The sequence below is a fragment of the Dreissena polymorpha genome, chromosome 9 (assembly GCF_020536995.1).
Source record: "Dreissena polymorpha isolate Duluth1 chromosome 9, UMN_Dpol_1.0, whole genome shotgun sequence".
Lineage (NCBI taxonomy): Eukaryota > Metazoa > Mollusca > Bivalvia > Myida > Dreissenidae > Dreissena > Dreissena polymorpha.
The window spans coordinates 88,860,015-88,884,023 of record NC_068363.1 but is presented as its reverse complement, the minus strand read 5'-3'; the positions used below and the strand labels follow the sequence as shown (position 1 = coordinate 88,884,023).

Below are 24,009 nucleotides of genomic sequence, written 5' to 3'. Positions count from 1 at the left end.
TTGTCTGAAATTGTTCATGATAATTTTGATAACCGTGCAGTAACAAAAACACTAATGACGGAAAATGTCCATATTCCTTTGCAAACCAAAGACGAAAACGAGCCGATTCCAGAATCTGGATCAAAAGATTTACTAAAACATTGCACATCATGCAATCAGCCAAAAAGGTTTTTAATTGAGTCGTCACTTAGCGAGCTCATTTCAAACGACTGTCAAAATGAAAACAGAGGTGCTGCTATAATTTGCGAGGAGGAAGAAAAGTTATTTGATACGATCAATAACCATGAAAAAACAGATATGCTAATCCCATTGATGGAGGAAGATCGGGAAAAAACATTGAATGAATTAAGCCAAACGATCCATAATATAAATACGGAAGTTACAGGTCAACAAAAGATGTGCAAGCCTTGCACAAAAATGCGAAAAAAAATATTGCATGCCACTTTTGTGCCACATGTGAACATGAATTTCTTTGTGAGGCATGTAGTAAACATCACACTTTACAGAAATTAACTCGGTCGCATAAGTTGCAAGATATAAGTAAGTACGTGAACGGCACAAAGACTAATGTCATCGGCATCGCAAAGTTGTGTGAACCATGCACGGCAAACGAAAAATCAATTCCTGCATACTGTTTTTGTGCCAAATGCGAAAATGAATTTCTTAGTGAGTCATGCGGAAAACATCACAATATACAGAAATTGACTCGAATGCACAAATTGCAAGGTATCAATCAGTACGTGGAAGCTGCGTATCCAGACATCACTAAAACCCAAACGTTTTGCGAGCCTTGCATAGCAAACGAGAAGTCAATTCCTACATGCTACTTTTGTGCCGAATGCAAAAATGAATTTCTTTGTGAGACATGCGGTAAACATCACACTTTACAACAATCAACCAAAAGACACAAAATACAAGAAATAAGACAGTACGTGGAAGTTGCGAATGCTGATATCATCAAAAATCAAAACTTGTGCGAGCTTTGCACATCAAACGATACGTCAATTCCTGCAAGCTACTTTTGCGCTTTATTGTGAAAAGGAATTATGTGTGAGACATGTGGTAAACATCACAATATACAGAAATCAATTCGAACGCACAAATTGCAAGATATAAGCGTGCACATCGAGGCTCTGAATGCTAAAGTCACCAACAACCAAAAATGTTGTGAGCTTTGCACATCAAACGAGAAATCAATTCCTGCATGCTACTTTTGTGCCGAATGCGAAAATGAAGTTCTATGTGAGACATGCGGTAAACATCATACTTTACAAAAATCAACCAAAAGACACAAACTACAAGATATAAGACAGTACGTGGTAGTTGCGAATCCTGATATCATCAAAAATCAAAAGTTGTGTGAGCTTTGCAAGGCAAACGGTAAACCAATTCCTGCAAGCTACTTTTGCGCCGATTGTGATAATGAATTTCTGTGTGAGACATGTGGTAAACATCACAATATACAGAAATCAACTAAAAAGCACACATTGAAAGATATAAGTCAGTACGTGGATGTTCCGAATTCTGAAATCATCGCCAAACTATTGCTTTGCGAGTTTTGCACACAGCAAACGAGAAATCTAGCCCTGCGTGCTACTTTTGTCCCGAATGTGAAAATGAATTTCTTTGTGAGAGATGCAGTAAACTTCACAAAATACAAAAGTCAACTAAAACGCACACATTGCAAGATATAGATCATTACGTTGAAGTTCAGAATTTAAACATCAACACAAAATTTTCTTGCGAGCTTTGCACAGCAAACGAGCTATCGAGCCCTGCATGTTTCTTTTGCGCTGAATGCAAAAACGAATTTCTATGTGAAATATGCGGTAACCATCACAACATACAAAAGTCAACTCGAACGCCCAAATTGCAAGACGTAAGTCAGTACTTCGAAACTGCAAAACATAAAATAACGAACAACCAAAAGATGTGCATGTCTTGCGCAGCAAATTAGAAATCAAGTCCTGCATGTTTAATTTGTACAGGATGTGATAATGAATTTCTTAGTTAGGCATGTGGAAAACGTCACAACATACAGAAATCAACTCGTTCTCATAAATTACAAACGACAACCCTTATGAAAGAACTTTGATTGAAAGTGACAAACAGTGGCTGTGTGAGCCTTGTAGATCACGAGATAATTCAAACTATGCGGTTTCTTTTTGTGTAGAATGTCATAATGAATTACTCTGTCAACATTGTGGCAAATATCACATTTCAAGGGAGTCGAATCGATGACATACGTTAACAGATATAAAGCAATATATGGAAAATAAGAAAATTAAGATAGATGACCAACGAAAATTGATTTGCGATCCATGTAAAGAACAAAATAAGTACATCTTCGCGGCTTGGTTGTGTGCAGAATGTGAAAATGAAATGCTTTGCGAGGAATGTGCGATATATCACAAAGCAAACAAGTTATTCCTAGATCACGCATTGAAAAATATTAACAGCTTTGAGGAAGCTGATTACACCGGAAAACACGTGGAGTTTTGTGGACCATGTTCAGTACTAAAGAAAGCATACCCTGCCGTTTATTTGTGTGCAGCATGTAAACACGAAAAGCTTTGTGACAGCTGCGCAAAATATCACACATTACAGAAGTCGTTTTGAAAGCATGTGTTGCAAATAATAGACGGCCATCAAGATGCCGCTGCTCGTTCAGCGGATTCCATCGATTCGGTAGGTATGTGGTTGTATTCAAATTATTATTTATTAACTAAAGAAGTGATAAAAGCCACATACACATCATTAAACATAACCATACATTACTATTAATAAGTTGTATTATCATAATATTAATAATAATAATAATAATAATAATGATTATAATAATTATTATTATTAATTTTATAATTAGTATTATCAAAAATTATATATTGTGTGTATTGTAGGAAAGTACCCCTGGTCAGCCAACAGCAATCAACGTAGGTTCCGATAACATTACCCTGACTTGGGAAAAGCCTTCTTTGTTCACGACTGGAGCTTATTTCCAGATAGTTTGCAGAGAATATAAGGAGACTAAGTGGAAGATTTGCTATGACAATGTTGAAACAAACATTGTTGAATTGCACAACGTAAAATCTGACGTACAATTTGTCTTTCGCATTCGAGCTGTATATAATGACTATGAAAGTAATTATAGCAAAGAAAGTGAAATAGTGACAACAAAAAAATCTCCTGCATCTCATATTGTTAAATTTTCTACTATTCGTAGCGTTGCGAATACGATTCCCGTCCATTATGCACTACCTATGAACGAAGTCAAAACAGCGCAAAATAGGGAAAACAAGGAAATTTGATATTGGTAAGATATTTCGATCATATATTGATAGTCTATTTAGTTATGTTGTGTTTTGCTTATTGACTTCGCATACAAATGTAATTAAATTTTAATTGCAGGGTCTCCGAGAAAATTGAATTGGAAGGAGAGGACAGTTTTACTAATCGGTGAAACAGGAACCGGAAAAAGTACACTTGTTGATTGTATGGCAAACTACATACTTGGTGTGAATTGGAATGATGAATTTAGGTTTGCAATTATAAGTCTTGAAGATGAAGAAAGACAGAAGGAGGCTAATCAGGTAGATATCAATTTATAAATAGCATATTATTATCATATAAAAGTTCTTGAAAACGTAAATTCTGGTTGGAATTGGTAATACATGTTAGTGATATTTGTATTTAATTCGACGGTTTAAATCAAAAGGGTTCTAACTTACTCTTCTTTTTTTTCAGAAAATGACTTTTTATGTGTATATTGTATCGAGACATCAATGCCTATCTTGCAATAACATATATTATTTCCAGTCCTTTTTAAAAGTAAAATGACAACTTGTCCAAACGATTTTGAGTGAAATTTACTTTTTTAATCCGAAAATGTGAAATGTGCAGTGCAGTGCCACTTGTAACTTTCGCATTTAGGTTTTGATATTAAGAAACCCTTTTAGTGACAATTATTATCTCTTTTTATTTCGATTGTTTTTCTTAAATTGGGTTTATTTATTTTAGTACATTTTTGGTCTCTTATTGACATTATTTCTTTTCGGTTTAAGTCTATTTCAACATAAACATGGCCAAAAACCTTGTTGCATTTTGAAAGTTGACAGAGATGTTTTCCTCATTTTAATCTCTATTAAAGTACTGAACCACAAATTGTTGGTTTTTATAGAAACCATGACTAATGATTTCTTCATATGGTGTTCTGATCAGACTGTTTAATTTTGTATTCAATTTGGTCAAATTGAAGAAACATTTAAATCTTTCTATTCATTTTTCCAATTGAAAAAAATATATTTGATTTGAAAAACCTATTAACTTAGCCTTTTTACAATTAATAGCAAGTGAAATCTTCTTCATAACTGTAAGTTACAAGCAGCTCTTTATTCCCCTTTTGTGGAATTTACCATTTGTCATTGTGCTGAGATGTAAATCAGCGGGTCTCAGTGTCAATAACGTGTGAATTACATTGGAACCCTGAATACCATTGCTGCTTAAATTTGAATAATAAGGTAACACTGTTTGTGAAATGTGGTTAAGTTGGTTACTATTCTGGTGATATTTCGTTGGTTGGTAACTGCTGGTGAATTGATGTTGGTTGGTTACCAGTCTTGCGATATACAATTTGCTTCCTAATTGTGCTGATTAAATTTAAGTCAAATGATAAACATTTTGGTGTGATGAAATTTGGTAGGTTAGTCTAGAAATGTTAATCGGTAGAAAAAAGAGAAGTTATCTGGTGGTAACTATGTTGATTAACCCTAGTTAATAATTGCTTTTTATTTACTTTATTTGTCTTTCGCATTCTCTATTCACCATCATGAACAACTGTCGTAATGTGGCCGACATAAAGTGTCGCTATCGGTTAGGTTTTTTACACCAATCTTTTGTACATCGTTATTTGTGATGTTGTCCATAACGATTTTCGAATATTTACATTTTTCCAAATTTCAACATAAAAAGTCAACAAGAATAGTGTGTTGAAACATGGTCGTTTGTTAAGGGTGCATGAAAAAGATAACGTCCGTAGGTTGACATTAAGGCAAGTTTTATGTGTTTTTGAAGTTAATTTATCGCCTTCCTTAATTGGTCACGAACGACGTCTGTAGAGTGATGCGCACTGATCAGCTGTGGAGAACTGCGGTTGCGTTTATGAAGGGGTACATATGGACTCGCAGAGCTGTCACAGCAAACATTATCAAAGGCTCTGGGAGTCTGTTTATATGGACTTGCAAGTAATTGTGATGGTAGGTGTAAATCAGTAAGAAACATTTAAACTTAAGAGGTAGGAGAGAATGACCGTAGATTATAAGACCAATCCAAAAATAAAGCGTGTGGCCGCAGAGCGGATCTAATCCGCAGCTAGCCATTGTGTTGAAATGTTATTGCGAAAGTAATTGTTCCACTGGATGTAAATAAGTAGGTAGTGATTCTCATTAGATATTATTTGGTTTGCAAACCTACAGGAGATAGTTTGGTTTGGGTTGGTAACTGTACTGGTAGGATGTGCTTTGATTGATAATATTGAAAGCGAGATAGGACAAACCTGTTAACTATTTTGAATAACGTAATTGTGTTCTAAGTTTGCAAGTTCATATGAACATGCGATGATGTACAATTAGAAACAGTTTGCACACTCTTAGAAAATACAGTTTCCAGAGATTACTGGAATTTCTATTATGTAAGGAGAAATAACATGATTTGAAAGTGCGATTGAGTGAATATAATTATTAATGGTAAGTAGTGTATCCTAATATATAAGACAATGGTTAAGTGAATAAGAATATGTGAAGGACTATGGTTAATATGTCCATTGTTATGCAAACACATATAGACCACTCGCATATACGTTCCTTTTAGCTAAATGCAAGTGCAAGATCGATTGATTAGTGTTTGCCATTGAAATCGAAGCATTTGGTTTCAAAAAAGATTAGGCGACAATAACCTAAACAATATTTTACAGATTCTAAACTATATATGGTTTGACTAGTTTAGAATTCAATAGACAGAGAATTCGTCTGAAATAACATGAGATTGAATAAATAAATCAGTTTGAATTGTTTAAGTAAAAATGTCACTTTGAGCTTTTTCTCACTACCACTACCGCATACAATAAAAACATGCTGACTCATACTGAATGCAAACAACTTCTAGGTGGCATTTGTAAGTGTACGTTATACTAAAGAACACAACATGTATACACTTTTAAAATCATCTTAAATGATGAAATCCATGATCTACAAGTGTTTGTGTTTCAAATCGCTTTACACTTTAAGGCTCTGATCTTTATGGTGAAACATAATAGCACTTCAGCGTTAAAAAAGGGGGAAATTCAATACTTTTTTGCAAATAACAATTTCGTTAGTAAAATGATATTTTTACAAACAAAGTTGAATAGATAAGACAATCATGTATTAAATCTTAATGCATTTGGTCTATAAATTTTGAATCTTTTAATGTGGATATTTTTTTCTTATCATGGATTTTTTTCAACATGAATAAAGAACCGTATCGCTTTCACACCTCGATTTGTTTCGACAAATACAGAAAATATACATAAACATGTGGGTTTCATGCGCATTTAAGGCATGTTATTAATGACATAGTTTTAAAATCAGGCAGTTTCGCAAACGGAGTAGATAACATGTTACACAATGCACCCGCAAGACGGTGGACGACTGCAATACACTTTACACATAATTGATACACCAGGATTTGGAGATACACGAGGGATTCAACGGGATCAAGAAATCGTCGATCACATTAGACAATTATTTTCAACGAAGCCACCAATGAGAATTTCAGCGTTCGATGCTGTCTTCTTTCTAATTAAAGCACCCGATGCTAGGCTGACTCCATCGCAGAGTTATGTATTCCAAGCGATAATGTCATTGTTTGGAAAGGATATAGAAAAGAACATATGTTCGTTAATAACATTTGCAGAAGGTCTTAATCTACCGGTGAGAGCAGCCTTAGAAGAATCTGGATTGACATTTGGTAAATGGTTCACCTTCAACAATGCTGCTTTGTTTGCGAATAATACTGATTTAGATTCATCCAGCCTGTCGTCGATGTTCTGAGTCATGGGTCTCAAGAGTTTTCGGGATTTTTTCAGATGTGCAGAAACACAAACTACACAAAGCTTGCAGATGACCGGTGATGTTTAAAATGAACGGCATCGTTTGGAAGCGATTGTAAGAAATATTGAGCCTTTGCTAGATGCTGGCCTTTTAAAGATCAATACATTGAACGAACAGATATCAATATTTAAACATTACAAATCCATCATTTCTGACAATAAAAGTTTTACATACACAGTAAAGACGATTAAGCACGTTAAGAAAGACCTTCCAGCCGGCCAGGATGTCACACATTGTACAGAATGTAGTTTTACATGTCACGAAAAATGTAAAATTTCCAAAGATGAAGATCAAAGAAAATGCTGGGCATTTGATGATACATCGGGTAACTGCAAAATTTGCCGAAAATCTTGTTTTTGGAACAAACATGTCAATACGCCTTATATTTTTTACTATATTACTGTCAACGAAGAGCGAACGTACGCAGAAATGAAACAATTTTATTTTTAAATCGACTGTTAGTTTTTGTTTCATTTGTTTGAAAACAAAGCTGATATTTTTATCTGTTAACATAGGTAACATTTACTTACATTAAATTTAACGTTAAATTTAAACTTTAGACTTTATTCAAGTACACGTTAAACGCTATTGGAATGGTAATTGTCATTTTGTTTATATGTACATGCGCTGTCGATTACTATTATGAGATGATTCATGTTGTGGTTACTTATGCACTGTAAATAAAATATTTATATTGAACTTAACACGCGTTTATACCATATTTATGACAAATTTGCTTTTGATGTAGTCATGTGTGATGTTCGATTGACATTTAACCAAAATTACATTTGATTAGTGCATTGATTTATAAACGCAGATGTTTAAAATTGTTTGGGGCATGTTGGTTTTAAAATTAATATTGTGTCTGAAAGGAATAACTAAACTCTGTATTTGTTAATACATAAATAAGAGCTGACCAGATTTTTGTTTTAATATTGAATTAAGATTTTTAGATTTTTAGTTATAATTATGTGTGTATATATGTATGTTTCTGTTTATAAAACCGTTTCTTTATATGATCGTAAAGTAATATCATTTTTTTTATAGAATTGACCTTATTGTTTATATTAAAATGGTGTTTGATATGTTTTATTTGTATTGATAGTATGTGCATAGTAAAGTAACCGATCGAACATCTCAGTTGTTATCCGAGAGGCACATATACAGCAGTGAGTATATGTTTACCGACTGACACCACTGGCCGAATATTGTTACGTGTGTAAAGTAACTGTGTAATTAAATATTTAATTTTGAAGTTTAAAAGTGAGATTGTATGTCTTTATATTCAATAAAATATGTGTCTGTGTTTGTATCTTAAGTCTGGATCTAGTGTGAATTTTGACGCACAGTCATTGGAGACTAAAACTGATCGCACATATTGCTTACATTGTTATTTTTAGTTTGTTTTATATTTTTTCCTCAAACATATGATTGGTCTTGTTTTGTGAATCGTGCGGAGTTGGTTTTGTCATTTATTAATAGACCGCATCAAATCAGGGGTTTGTTTCTATAAAGATAAATATAATTGAACAAATTAAGATAATATATGTAAATTGGAATATTTTAATGCAGATTCAGATAACAATTATGTTTACCTCGGCAGCTATTTTTCATCAATATGGTTAATATAGAGTTTGTTTTATTAAGCAATTCAAAATTAAAAAATAAATAACTACAGCTTTTGATTAAATTGTATTTGTTATCTTAAGTGTAGATCATGCGTGATGTTAGATGTTTAGAAGTTTAAGCTAAACTGGACATATGTTTAGAGCACTGATTATTTTTGTTTTCGAAATCGCATTAAAAATCTTTTCTATATAGCTTTCTGTATGTATGCGTTTATTAGTAACTTGTGCACATGAGGTGTAAACGTTATGTGTCTGAACGGACTACATGAAACGTTACTATATATGTCTTATAACGTCACTTCTTTATATTATCATTAAGTAAAATAAAAATTATAGAAATCAGTTACATCAGTTGTATTTACATGATGACTATCTATAAACTGGCATATGAACACACAACCGTTTCCGGTCAGACAGCACTGCAATTATCTTTGAAACAAATATTACGTTACATTAAAATGTTTATAGTCTTACACAGATCATATAATATAATAAAGTTACTTTTCAAATTTGCTTTTTATAAGATATTTTGTTTAAACTGCATATTGGCTGTGCTTTGTGCATCGTTTAGTATATTTATGATATAAGCATATAATATGTACTAACGACTTACTGACTAAAACGCTTTTGGTTTTATTTAAGAAATAATTCGTGTACGTTATAGTTTGTTGTCGAATAACCCACGACCGGAAGTTTAGATGCGTAGGGATTAAATCACGAGTGCGAAGCACGAGTGATTTGATACCACGCATCTGAACTTCCGGCCGTGGGTTATTCGACAACAAACTATAACGTACACGAATTATTTCGATTCTAACACGATTTTTACTAAAGATTTATAGAATGTATCTTATTTTTCTTGCATACTATTTTATTTGAAGCTCCGCCCAGAAAAATAGCTTTCGGCTGTTCTGTCGATCAGATCTCCGCCCGCAATAACAGCCAAACTGGATGGAAAAAAACCATTTCATTTCTCACGTTTGGTTAAATAAGAACAACAACAACTTGCGTAAACTAACATGTTTTCATTGTACACTTTAAATTAACGCAAGAGTGTTACATCTACAAAAAACAACAACACTGTATATGTGACAATAAATTGGAATAAACTGACGATACTGTACAGAACAAATTACAATTAGTGTTAATTTAACGTCTCATCTTCATCCGTTATTCGTGTTTTGCTGTTTCAGTGTTTGTAAGCAGGAAGTGTTTTTCATATTTGGATTTATTTATGGATGTTTATATTTATTGTGCTGGAATTAATGGGACCTGAGAAGATGGACCACTGCTTGGATTGAGAAAAAGTGTTCAGCAGGTTGAGATTAGATGCAGTTGATGATGTTAATTGGTCAGATTCAGTCCAGGCATGGTTGTAACTGTCAGAAGATGCACTGCAAGTGGAAATTTCCAGTGGTGAAGATAGAGCTGGCTCACACGATGCTCCCTTATAAGAGAGGGCGTTGCTGATGGTTCGTTTCTCCTCATCCTGGGGTTTGACATATGATGTGAGGCTTTGGACATTTCTGTGTCCTGTCACTGACATGATGGCTGCATTTGAGAAACCCTGGCCATGAAGATGTGTCGAGACAAAAGCTCGGATGCAATGGTTAGTGTACCTTTTGCTCAGGTTGGCTTTAACAGAGAGATTTGGCATGAAACTGTTGATTGTGTTTATACCGAGTGGCGCTTTTTCAAACCAAAACTCCTGTGTGTCTCCTAAGAACACTCTAGCTGGCCGCTGAAAGAGCCTGTCACACTCTGGGTTTAATTTTGAAAGATATTTCTCAAATGATTTTAGAGGACAAAATTCATTTGATGTTTCGTACATTCTTGCGTCTTTCATTTTTTCTTTGTTGTCAAGACCATGGTGTGTTTTGTCTGCTTCATTGTATGTCATGGCAAAATACCTTTTCCCATATATGTCGGTTTTAATTGTAAAAGCCGATTTGGTCAGAGTGTGCAGCCCTTCACGTCCACGACGTCCAAACTGCGAAATAATCTCGTACATGACTTTATCTTGTAGAGATTGTGGTGTGTTTAAGGAAAATACTCCACACTGGTATAATTTGTTGTGATCTGCAACATTAATGGGTTCTTTGTGTTTACTAACATCCTTTCCTTCTCATTTCAGACCCTTTATGATGCCAGTCAAGACCTGGTTAGATGACATAAAAACCCTGTCTTTCATCAATGAGATTGGACGAGAAAAGGGCTCACTGGTCAGTTACCTGTTGATTCCTGCCCGTATGGATACCAAAGCAGACTTCGAGTATTCAGCGCCCCTCTTACTTTGAAGAGATGCATAGAACTGTTCAAGAATTTTATTTAGCTCACTGTCAGTCAAAGTCTCAAATTCAACTGTTTTTATTTGGTTCTCTAGCATCCATTCTAAAAAAAGAATAATGTATTGAAATTCATTCATTGTTCTCTGTTTGTTAGGTTTTATGTAAAAAGCATCTGAACCATTTTATGCAAGGATGGATTTTAAACCATGAAACAAAATACTAATATTTGATTTGATCACCTGTTTGAATAAAGACTTATTTTAGTTAGATCTAATTGTAATCCATAAACATTAAGTTGTTCATTCAAAGTGAGTATGCACGAATATTGTCAAATATTTATGAATAAATATATATAAAATATGTTAAAATACATATATTTCAAAATAAATTAAAATAAAAGTTCAGAAGAACATGTGTCGAAAAATGCAAAACAAGCCAGTTATTTAATTCTGAAATCGAAAATGTCTAAACAGTCGAATTCGCCAGCATGTACATGTATATTATGCGTGTACGATGTGAATCTAAATTTAGTTTTACGGATCATTTAAATTTCCTGGAACGATACCTATTCATACGACACACTTACACTAACTCTGATCCTAATAAAAAGACGAATGCTTCGGTTATTGTAGGAAAACATGTACGAAATATCTTCATCACAATCGGCTCGGGGCGATAATTTGTCTTTGCTGCATTTTATGAAATTCATCTTTAATGTATAATTTTTCTTGCCTATTTTGTCTTATTGTAACATATTTTTATGAATATATTACAATTTGACACATATAAAAATCATGCAAACTCACTTTAAACCTCAATCCGCTTAGAATGGGATAAGATGAAAATTGTTCGCTTAATAAATGATGAAAATAATGTTTGTTTAAGCCAAATAAATAATCATTTTTTAACAAGAAAAACACATTTTGAATGGTTATTACTGGTATAAAATAGTTCACAGCCATTTCACAGTTCATATATCAATCATCTACATGTTTTCAATTGTTTTATAACCAATTTTAGATTTTATTGAGACAAAATATGCATGCAATTGCCTGAATGGCCTTGTTTTCACAACATTATTGTTGCAAATGTGTTAAATAAATTTAGCTTCAATCCACTATCGTAAAACATCTAACAAGTGCAGAAAAATTATGCCATTTTGTTTACTGTATGAATGCAACATAAAATGCATGTACTTTTTTTTTAATTTTTACAAATTGGATTATTATGGTGTGATTGATTGTTTGATGAAAAGAATACTGGTTCTAGCATTTATGTTAAGAGAAAAATAATTTTTCTCCTAATGAACATCATTATTGCTTGACAAGGCTCATTAATTGTTGCTATGTTAGCTTTGGAAGTTTAACTGTTTTATGTAATGTTAACAAAGTATTGTAATGTTATTATTAGCTCGGCTGTTTTCGAAGAAATCCCAAGGTATTGTCATAGCCACTGCCCAGCTCGTCATGCGCCGTCCGAAAACTTTAACATTTGCCATTTCTTTTGCAATATTGAAGAGAGCAACTTGATATTTGGCATGCATGTGAATCCCATGGAGCTGCACGTTTTGAGTGGTGAAAGGTCAAGGTCATCCTTCAAGGTCAAAGGTCAAAAAAACAAAACTGCACCCACAGCCGAGCGTTGGCACCCGCTATGCTATGCTCTTGTTTAATAATGTTGTTAAGATGTTATAATTTACTTAACAATGTTTTTTTGACCATAATCATAAAAATAAGAACACAGACTACATGTTGTGTATTTATTTCATTACCTTTCAGCATGTTCACTGCCCATTTGGTCTGTTTATTAGTTGTTTTCTCTGTGTTTTGTTGCTTAATTTTTGTTATGTCAATGCTTGAAACTTCCTTGAAACGTTTTGGCTGTGGCACTTCGCCAATATCATCAAATTCCTCGTCCAAAAAACTTGTGTCATCGTCAAGTCCAAATCCTGTTGTTTCACGAAAAAAATCGTCCAGTTCCTTGTATGTACTTGTGTATTTCTCAAAGATTTCAAAACTAAAAACGCATTTATCTTCTCCACTTGTCACGGATCGAATCAAGAACTTTTTGACAAGTCCATCATGTCTTGTATCGATAACTCTCCAGTTTATCATTCGATCCGCGATAAGAGCACACTGCCCCGATTCGAACTTCAGTCATTTTAGTATCGAAGCAGCAGACGAACACCGTGGGAAGTGGGTCAATTTTACGCATTTCTGTTCATAGCGTAGTATTTTGTCACGTGACTTTCATTCATAAAATACCGGATTATTACACTGGTGGAAAATGAATCGGCATGTTTTGTTTAGCTATAGCGCGTGCTTTCGGTGTATAAGCTCCGCCCATAATTTGTTGCAGAATAACCCATGGACGATTTTCTTCTTTGTTTATATGAAATTTGGCACGTGCCGTGTTAGAATTTATTTTTTACATTGTGTTATGAAATTAAAACAAGTTATCTTTATACTAAGATCACTTAAATACTTCTATTAAGGTATAAAAGATAAGAGTGTTTGCATAATTGTCGAATATAAAATGACACTGCGACATAATAAACCAATTTGCTTATTTATGTTTTGGCACGATAACTGTAATTTTTCTATAGTAGTACGTACATTCCACATGTCCCTTGATTACGAGATATGATAAAATTCAGGAGAATTTATTCAAACTTATTTCGAAGTATTCTATTTGTTTTCCAGATAGATGTCAATAAAACGAACATCTTTACAATTAGTTACTTGTTATATCTGTAAATTGTGATAGTTTCTGCTTATGTAGTGATATTGTTTGTTTTCTGGATCATCGTTAACTAAAGATACGTTTATGAATATGTGTTTTGATGACACTTGACAAGTAGTTTGATCTGTTTATGTTTAATGGCCCGGAGATCTTCATTGTATCATTGTTCCGCACTCATTACAAATCCCGCAAAGAGCCACAATTTTATAATTTAAGAAGTTTAATCCAGATCATTTCTTGTAGTTCTTAACTGAGATATATTTAACCGCAGTCAATTATAGCGTTTATGAGATGTAAGGAATTCTTAATTATATGTTCAAGCATTATATATGTGCCAATAACAACCGCGTTACTAATACATGAAGTTTCTTCTTAACAAATTTAAGTTAGATTATTAGGCATCGCACTTGACTCATAATCAGCTCAAAGGCATTCGTATGTACTCTTTAAATTCGGTAATAAGCTATTTTATAGTATTGTTTTTACATGTATTGAAATTATTAAATGATTTGTTACCGATTTCTTAAGTTCAATTAATGATTACTACCATGGAACTTTCGGAACAGATGTCTGTTTATCGGAGTGAAATGTTTGACAATATAGATGTATCTTCACTCGAATCTTGCAAATACATATAACAGTATCGTTGATCTTTTTTAAATGACTTATGGAACGTTGACATTTTGCGACCATGAACGTGAATCATTTGTTTCGTTTACTTACAAATTCATATATATTGAATTGTATGTTCATTATGAGATTCCACGCTTGTGTAGAATTAGGGCATCATAAAAACAACCTACCACGTTCTCTAGTGTATTTATAAATTGGGTCTAAACCACAGTGTTTGTTTCCACTAACACGATCTGTCCATTTTGGGTTCGGACCCTTAACTCTTTTGGAATTCCAGCTCGAGTTCTTGATCATTTTTCTTTCACTCTATCATATTTTTACAAATCAATTATCTTGTGCTGCAAAAGTTTTGAAGATTTATGTCATTGAACATACTTATTAAAGTTGGCAATAACTAAAAAAGAAAGTTAAAAAAATAGAAACTAAAATAATATATGTACACCCGATGTAGGCCGATGAAGACCCTTATTAATGTGGGAAATGCACAATCTTTATTTAAACGTTTAGACGACATATTTACCATTTGTTTAGAAATGTTTGTGGAAAGAAACATTTTCTTTGACCTAACTATGCTCAAAATGTAAATTTAATTTTCGTATTATATATAATTTTATTCCATGTTTGAAAGAATAACTATATATTTTAAATGTACTTTTTATACTAGTTTGTGTGTCTTTGTTTGCATTTAATATTTTTTCGATTAAAAACTTACTCTGGAGTTTGTGTTATATATCAGACACTAGTTATAGGCAATTCAATGTTGCAATATATGAGGCGCGTTCTGAGAAAACTGGGCATAATGCATGTGCATAAAGTGTCGTGCCAGACTGAGCCTGTGAAGTCCGCACAGGCTAATCAGGGACGACACTTTCTGCTTTAATTGGATTTTTGCTCAGAAGAGATTTCATTTAAACGAAAAATGTCATAAAAGCGGTTGTCCCCGATTGCATAGGCTATTCTGTGACGACACTTTACGCACATGCATTATGCCCAGTTTTCTCAGAACACTACTCATATTTTCAGCACGTTTAATACCTAATCAAAGAATTTATTCAATAATCCAAACATAAATTGTAGTTTATTTCAACACGACATCATGTGATTTAATATCGACGCAAGTATATTTCGTATCAATATTCAGTATAAATGCTATCAGTATAGACGTCCAAAATATAAAAATATAAATAAAAATACCTTTGTAACAAATAAAAACATGAACACTTTTCCTTTTATAAATAAGTACCGTTAATGCCTCTACAGACATTTACAAATACTAGACCTATGTTTTCTCATTAAGAGATTAGTGCATCCCAAGTAAATTATAAACGTTTATAGTTTTTTGTTTTCGCGCAACATGAAGCAGTTCATCTGCATTTTGTAATATCGATTAAATTTGACACTGACGAGCCAGTACCTGTTTTTTTTAAAAGGTTGGTTTTCACTTATTCCAATTACCTTAGGGCCCCATTATAGCATGTTTCACTGGCAAGGCATTTTATTGCATTGTCTTTATTGTCATTTTCAAATAAGAATATAATTTAAAAAAATGTCATGCATTATCGAAGAATTTTATTCACCAAAATTCAGGAAAATTCATAAAACAGGGCTTCGGCATTTAGATTTCGACAAACACACAGTGCTAAAATAAACGCAGCCAAATCTTCATCTTTCAATAAATAATAAGAAACACATTGAATACAGGAAAAAATCGCAAATGGTTCTAATTGATAAATGGCTTTTACACAAGAGAGAAACTGAACTCCATAGAAATTGACAATGCTTTCGTATAGAACACGGAGGGATACAATATGAATTAGTGCAATTTAACCTCAAAGGAAATAAAAATATTGCGGAATCATGGACAAACACATCTTCATCATTATTAACTTATTTGTACTATACTTAAACAAATCAGGTCGATCCATAACTAGAAACCCGAAACGCATTTGAGTATGACACATGTTAAGTCACCTGGCTTACATTTTTAGTACTTTGATTTCGTTCGTAGATCCATATACAATGTTTTGTAAATCATTTAAAACGACGAGATTTACAGCTCATTTAGACTTTTTTCATGGAATATACATCATTGATTATTAAATCCTGCTAAAGATTTCTTAAATCGTGATAAAAATGAGGTGTCACTTTAAAAATCTTAGACAACACATGACGTATTAAAATAATCACATGTTTCGCACTAAAAGAAATGCATTAAATGCAGTTAAACAGCTCTATATTGATTTTCTATAAAAGTGAATCCTGCTTTTTTTAAAGATTAATTTACACTAAATCCTACCCCCGTTAGCCATTTTGAAACGGCAATTTCAGGGAATGTTAATGTTTCTTTTATATGCTACATATTATGCCCAAGACCCAGTCGCTGATCATGTCTATACCGAAAAAGGGTAACCTCAAGTTGTGCGAGAATTACCGCACCAATAGCCTTATCAGTCATCACGGCATATTCATGCTTCGCATCATTCTCAATCGATTGAAAAGTAAGGCCGATTAACTGCTGGCCGAAGAGCAGGCTGGATTCAGAGCTTGGCGGAGGACAATATAATATATCTTCAATTGCAGAGTTGTCATTGAGAAACACCAGCAACACCAACGTGAGATCTTCCAAAACGTTATCGACTTTTGGAAAGCTGTCGACCGCGTGTGGCCTGATGGTCTATGTCATATAAGATGATTCAACATAAACGAAGGGCTGGTGAAAGTCATCCAATAACCAAACGGACATGCCAGCAGCGTAGTACTTCAAAATGGACAGCAGGAGGACTTCTTTAGGACATAACTGATGGCTGCTCTCTCCCGTCCTGTTTAATATTTTCCTTGAGAAGATAATGCAGGAGGCTCTCTTTCACTACCACACTTCTATTTCCAACTTGAGATTCGCTGATGATATTGACCTCATGGGTGGCATCAGCGGTAAACTTCAAGATCCCACCAACAGACTCTATGAATGTGCAGGAGCATACGGGATGGAGGACAGCTTGAAGAAGATCATGGTGAACAGCAATACGAACTTAAGTGCATACAGTACCATGAGTGGCGAAACTGAAAGACGTGACCATCCTCAAGTACCTGGAGCAACCCTGTCCAAGGATGTATTCAGTTCTGCTGAGGTCCGAATAATAATTGCCGTGGCGACCGAAGCGATGGCGTGACCCAGCAGGTTGTGGACAAGCAGTTCCATCAGTTACCCCGCCAAGTACAGGCTCTACAAGTCCCTCGTAGTCTCCATCCTACTGTTCGGTTGCAAGACCTACATGCTTCATGCGGACTCAGAACGCTGGATACAGGAATTTTAACACAAATGTCACCGAAGGGTGCTCCGCACGGAGCACTAGAATAACGAGTACGTCAGGAACATGACTACTACACACGACTAGAAGCCCTCGTAGTCTCCATCCTACTGTACAGTTGCGAGACCTTGATGCTTCTCGTGAACACAGAACGCAGGATACAGGCATTTGAACACAAATGTCACCGACGGTTACTACGCACGGAGCACTAGAACAACGAGTACGCCCGGACCTTGACTACATTACATTTTTGCCTTCAAGAGACCCTACTGGCGACCGTCAAACGCAACTGCTGGCTTGGTTTGAACACGTCACCAGGCACAGCAATCTGTTTAAGACTGTTCTGTTTCAGTGTAACAGTAATATAAGGCCATTCTAAGTCTTAAGAGCCTGCTTGTTAACAGTGGTATTAGGTCATTAAACGTCTTCAGAGGCTGCATGTTAACAGTGATATAATGCCATGATACATATTCAGAGACTGCTTTCTAACAGTCATATAATGCCATTATCAGTCTTTAGAGCCTGCATGTCACCAGTGATAAAATGCATGTAAACTTCTTCAGAGCAAGCATGTTAACAGTGATATAAGGCTAGTATACGTCTCTAGATGAAACTGTAGATGTATTGTCACTCTTTTCACACTGCTTAGGGTTAAACATTCATTTCGACAAAACTTAAGTAGCCTTGATATGTAAAACAAGTTAAGCTACGAAAGCTTTTATACTAGATGGAAATTGAAATTGGAACCAACAAACATTTGACATGCTTGTCTTAAAATTTCACGTTTACCGTAAAAAAATAGAACTTAATTTCTTTGGCAAAATGGTTAAAATAAAAGTCTTGCAAAAATATTGGTCTAGAAGAAATTTAACACCGATAGCGAGAATTCAAGTTATTAAAACGTTAGCACTACCAGTGTAAAATCATCACTTTGTTTGTTTGCCAAATCCCTCGCATGAATTGTTGGCAGATATCAATGAAATGTTTTTTAATTTGTGTGGAACGGAAAACCACGAAATAGTAAACATATTTTGATAAAATATTATAAAGAAGGAGGTTTAAAGATGATATATCTGTTTTCCTTTGTCAGTTCTCTTAAGTGTGCATGGATCCGTGGACTTGTCACTGAAAATGGTAAATGGATACATATTGTTAATACAATGATTGATTTTCAAAAATCATATAACTGTGGCGGTCACTATCCTGAAAACTTGATTTACAGGATACAAAATGAATTTTGGAAAGATACATTGAAATCATAAGTTGAACTTTAAAGAAAAGAACTTTCTAAAAATCAGCATTGGCTTCAGAATCCACTTTTCTATAATCCAGAAATTGGGAATGTAAGCATGTAAATAAGTTGATAAGAGATGTGTTTTCTGGATACAATCTTTATTTATATTGCCTCAATATAGTCAAGTCAAGTAAACAGTTTATTAAAGATTCGGAGGCCTCCGGCAGTATTTTAATACGATTCAACCATGTAAAATGTCATCCGTATCGATAATACTTGAACAAATGTCATATATAGGCAAATAACACGTCGAGTACTAGAACGTAATAGGTCAGTATATACTACGCGAGATTTTAAATGTTAAATCTGTTTCACACATGATCAAGATTCTATATGTTTATATGTTATAGGCTCTTAGTGTCGTATTTGCTTATGTCAAAAAACCTATTGCCTATTCCAATAAACAATATTTTTATAAATATGACACTGTACGCTGTAAATTGTTAAGAGACGAATTTCGTATCAGCAGTTTAAGACGGTTAGATTAAATATAAGTAATTGCAAAAGCGAAAGTAGACAAAACGAGAGCGAAAGTCTTAGGAAAGTTTAATGTTATTTTATGTACTGTATTTGTGACTCAACCGCCAGCTTATGTTTATTTATGGCAACAATTTAAAACCTATTCTGCAAGTATTTGTTACACTAAGATGTTATATAAAGCTGTACCTGAAATTGCATGTCAATGACAGTGGTATTCTTGTTTAACTTTTTATGCAGAATATTTTTATAACTAAGTCTAAAGATAATTGAAGCTAAGTATTTGTATTAACAAATAAAGCGTCATCTCCTAAACATGTTTGACACCTAATTATAATATGCTTAGGGAAAACATTTAATTATTCAAGTATTATTGCTAAACTTGACAACTGGTATAAAGGATCTTAAATATGATTTTTGAATTGAAACAACTGAAATCATTTTTTTTTAAATAATATTCAAAATCTCCTTACATTCTTATGCAAGACAAATAAAATGTGATACCAAGTAACATAAGTTATTTTTTCTCTTTCACATAAAATTGGTCAATGTGATGCATTTATCCGTTGATAATTTTTGGTGTCTCTATGTTCTGTATTTGCTTGTTTTTTTCTATTTTAAAACAAGTTAGTTTTGCTTTGCATGAAACATACTACAAATAAAATTCACATCAATACGTGAATAATTGCATAACATAAGGACTAATAAACTATATATATATCGGAGACGATGATAAACAAACCACATGTTAATTTTAACACAGTTAAAAGATATGACAATCGGTGATTGTACTTCGACGTTTGATCTCACGTATGACATCTGATTCTTGCATGTTGAATTTGGACTGCATTTGAACTGTTGTATTTTTAAACAAAACATCGTGAAAAGTAACAATAACTGAACAATACTTACGTGATGGATAAAGACAATAGCACGATAAAGAGAGGTGACAAACGCACGCGTAGCGTTATCAGTAGCGTAAGTGATGCCGATGCAAGCGTCTCTGAGCAGAAGAACATCAAACAGAAAAACAAAAATCAAAAAAATCAACAAAGTGACACACAAGATGACTCTCAAGATGAACAAGAGATCAATATCGCGTCCGAAATCCATAGCATAAACCAAAAACTTAACAATATGCTAACCAAAGATAGCAGTAATCTCAGAGAACTTATTAAAGATGTTGTTCTCCAATTAAAAGAAGAAATGTTAGGTTCACTAGTTATAAGAATTGAAAAAGTGGAAAGTGAGTTGTTCGACAAAGAGCTAGAGAATAGCAAATTAGCAAAGGAAATTGAAACGTTAGGCAAACCCCTTAATGAGCAAAAGAATGAAAATGAACGGCTTCAGAAACAAATAAAAACACAAAGTGAAAACAATGAAATAAAAATGAATGAACTGGAACAATATAGTAGGCGCAGCAATATAAAATAGAAGGCATGTCAGACAAAGAAAACGAAAATATAAATGAAACAGCAGAGAAAGTCATAAACGCACTGAACAAAAACATACCGGATCTAAACCTAACAAAAAACGACATTGACATAACCCATAGAATTGGCATTTTTACAAAAGAGAAAGACAGGCCCATTGTTCTGAAAATGGTTTCACGAATGAAATTAAGCTGCATAATGCAACAAGCCAAGCACCTACGAAAACTGAATTCCCCCATCTACGTCAACGACCACCTGACCAAGTTCAATGCTCACGTGTTCGCATGCGTGCGAAAGAAGCAGTCAGACATAGTGACATCCACATGATCCCGTGATGGTGTTATATACTATAGGGACGTATACGATAAAATCCACAAAGTTGCACCGGAGCAGTTCCACTACTGGATAAATCTACCCTGGCCGAATGCGCAACAAAAACGCGTGTACTGAACTTTCATGAACAGTATCCAAAAATGATATGGACAGCAAGGACAGTTATACAGTATAAACCACGAGAACCTCGAAAACTTCGCACACCAGGTTTAAATACAAATACTATGAATAATCATGGTCACGGATAGTAGTTATGTTGAAAAATACAGGAATAAAAGTAATAATAGCACTTGAACCAATATGTAAACAAAAAGTGTACATGTAAACAAATGCAGTGCTATAATGCATAGCCAATAACTATTCGTGCAAAAGTGTCTAAAAAAGCGATAACGCGCAAAAGCAGTTGTAGTTGTATTGAAAACATTTAATACAGTATGTATAATTATATGAAATGTACACGTAGATAAATATATAAATATCATCTTACCCCATGCTAATATTTAACAAGTATATTTAAAAAAGTATTAAAAACACTTAATAATACATATACTAATATGTTTCTTGGAAGTGAGCATGTGACTTAATGTATTGTTTACAATGAATAACACAATATTGCTTAGGCATTTACGAAATACAGAAAGCAATAGTATATGTTCCAATTTGTTTCGCTGACAAGTAATTCAGAAGTTACCCAAATATATAATAGAAACGTATGTAATAATCAATACAAAAAGTACATGTTTTTTTTTAAGTTTGTACGTCAATAATTGAATTGTTACAATGCATAAAAACAAAACATGTATATTTGGGGTGTAAATTACATTGTTGTAATGGATTAACAATCAAACTTTGGAAATGTAAAGACGTGTATTGTTTTAATCAACAATCAATATTGGTGAAAAATCTAATTAATAAAATAAGCGACATCGTGCACATTTATATGTTTTCCTAACCACTAATAATATGTGCTTAACGCAATATGAATTAGCAATGTTCTTGTCCATTATTATATTGATATCAATAGACCCAATATGTATGTTTTGAAATACACATAGAAATAAATGGATTAATGGTATTTGTTAACAATGTACTTGTCAATAATTGTATTGATAGCAATAAACCCAATATGTATATTTGAAATACACAAAGAAACAAATGTATTAATGGTATTTGAACGAAAATGCATATCAGAAGTGTGCATGCAAACAATAGTTTTGCCAAAATGTATAAATAATCGATATTGGTTTAATGATTTAAGTAGCAAAAAGTATAAGCATGTTGTTGTTTTTTCTTAAAATACTTTGATAAGCATAAAGCACTTTTTGTAAACGCTCTTTTTACATTACTTTTTTTGCAAGTTATACTATTTAAAATGTAATGCACCCCTGACGCCTAACCTATAATTTTGCCTTTCGATAGTAGGTGGGCAACACATCAGAAATCAGTGTATTACTTTTTTCCTTATAAAAATCAACGTCATTGTCAAGTTATTAAAGACCGATCCTTTAACAACTGTCGCATATTTTCGTGTTGTTAAAAGCAAATACGATAAAAGAAAGGCATACTTTGACAACGATCGTATTTGAACTGATGTAAACTGAGATGTTAATTTTTTGTTTTCACTATTGTGTTTATCTTATAATAAGTATATGTGAAACTATACTTAACATGATATTATTAGCATCGGCAAACACCGATAAATAGTGTATTGATAAAACATCTCACCTCAGTTTTTCTATCAAGCATACATGCACATTTATATGTAATTGTTCAAGAATCTAACTAATAGAATAAGCGAAACGTACACATTCATATTTTGTCTAATCACTAGTTATATGTCTTGAACGCACTATATATGTTCGAAATATACTTGTCAATAAAAATAATGATAGAAATAGACCTAATATGTATATTTGAAATATGCATATAAATACATGTATTAATGACACTTGAATGAATATGAATATTACACATGTGCACAAAAACAATTGTATTGCTAAACTTTATAAACAATCAATAATGTTTAAGGGTTTAAGTGGTAAATTACTAATAGTGTGTGTGTTGTTTCCTTATAAGTATGTTGAAATATTATTTATTTACACTGATTACATTATTTATTACATAGATGATTGAACAATACTTAATATTGAACTACTTTTTCAAACATAGAATATTTTTTGTAATCGTGCATTTCTTTTATATCACATTACTGCAAATTATGTTATTTAAAATGTAATACACGTCTGATACCTAACCTATATTTTTGCCTTTCGACAATAGGTAGGCGACACATCAGAAATCAGTGTATTAATATTTTCCTTATACGAATAATCAACTGAATCAACATCTTTGTCAAGTTTTTAAAGACCGATCCTTTAACGACTGTCGCATATTTTCGTGTTGTTTAAAGCAAATACTTAAAGGTGAAGCATACTTTGACAACAATCGTGTAATAACTGATGTATACTTACATGTTTTATTTAACAAAAAATACTATGTTTATCATAAGTATGTATGGAAGTACTTATTATTATGTTAAGCATACGTGCATGTACAACATGTTTAATATTATCGTCAGCAACTCACAAATTATTTGCAGATTAAGTACAATAAGATGTCTTGTATACTATAGATTTAACATGTTAGCCCATACCCATATTTATAGCATGGATATGTTTATTCATCTGTCTGAGATAGTATCTAAATGGACAAGCACGTACTTACATAT

General features: G+C 33.3%; 2 long non-coding RNA genes across 2 annotated transcripts; both read left to right on the top strand.

Moving 5' to 3' along the window:
- Positions 1 to 1,067: 1,067 nt before the first annotated feature.
- LOC127846472 (uncharacterized) lies at positions 1,068 to 4,129 on the top strand. The gene is made up of 3 exons (XR_008033518.1): positions 1,068 to 2,688; positions 2,901 to 3,313; positions 3,409 to 4,129. It is a non-coding gene; the product is annotated as an uncharacterized LOC127846472 (long non-coding RNA).
- A 5,576-nt stretch (positions 4,130 to 9,705) lies between these two features.
- Positions 9,706 to 12,805, top strand: LOC127846781 (uncharacterized). Its single transcript, XR_008033664.1, has 2 exons — positions 9,706 to 10,382; positions 10,908 to 12,805. It is a non-coding gene; the product is annotated as an uncharacterized LOC127846781 (long non-coding RNA).
- The last annotated feature ends 11,204 nt before the right edge of the window (positions 12,806 to 24,009 follow it).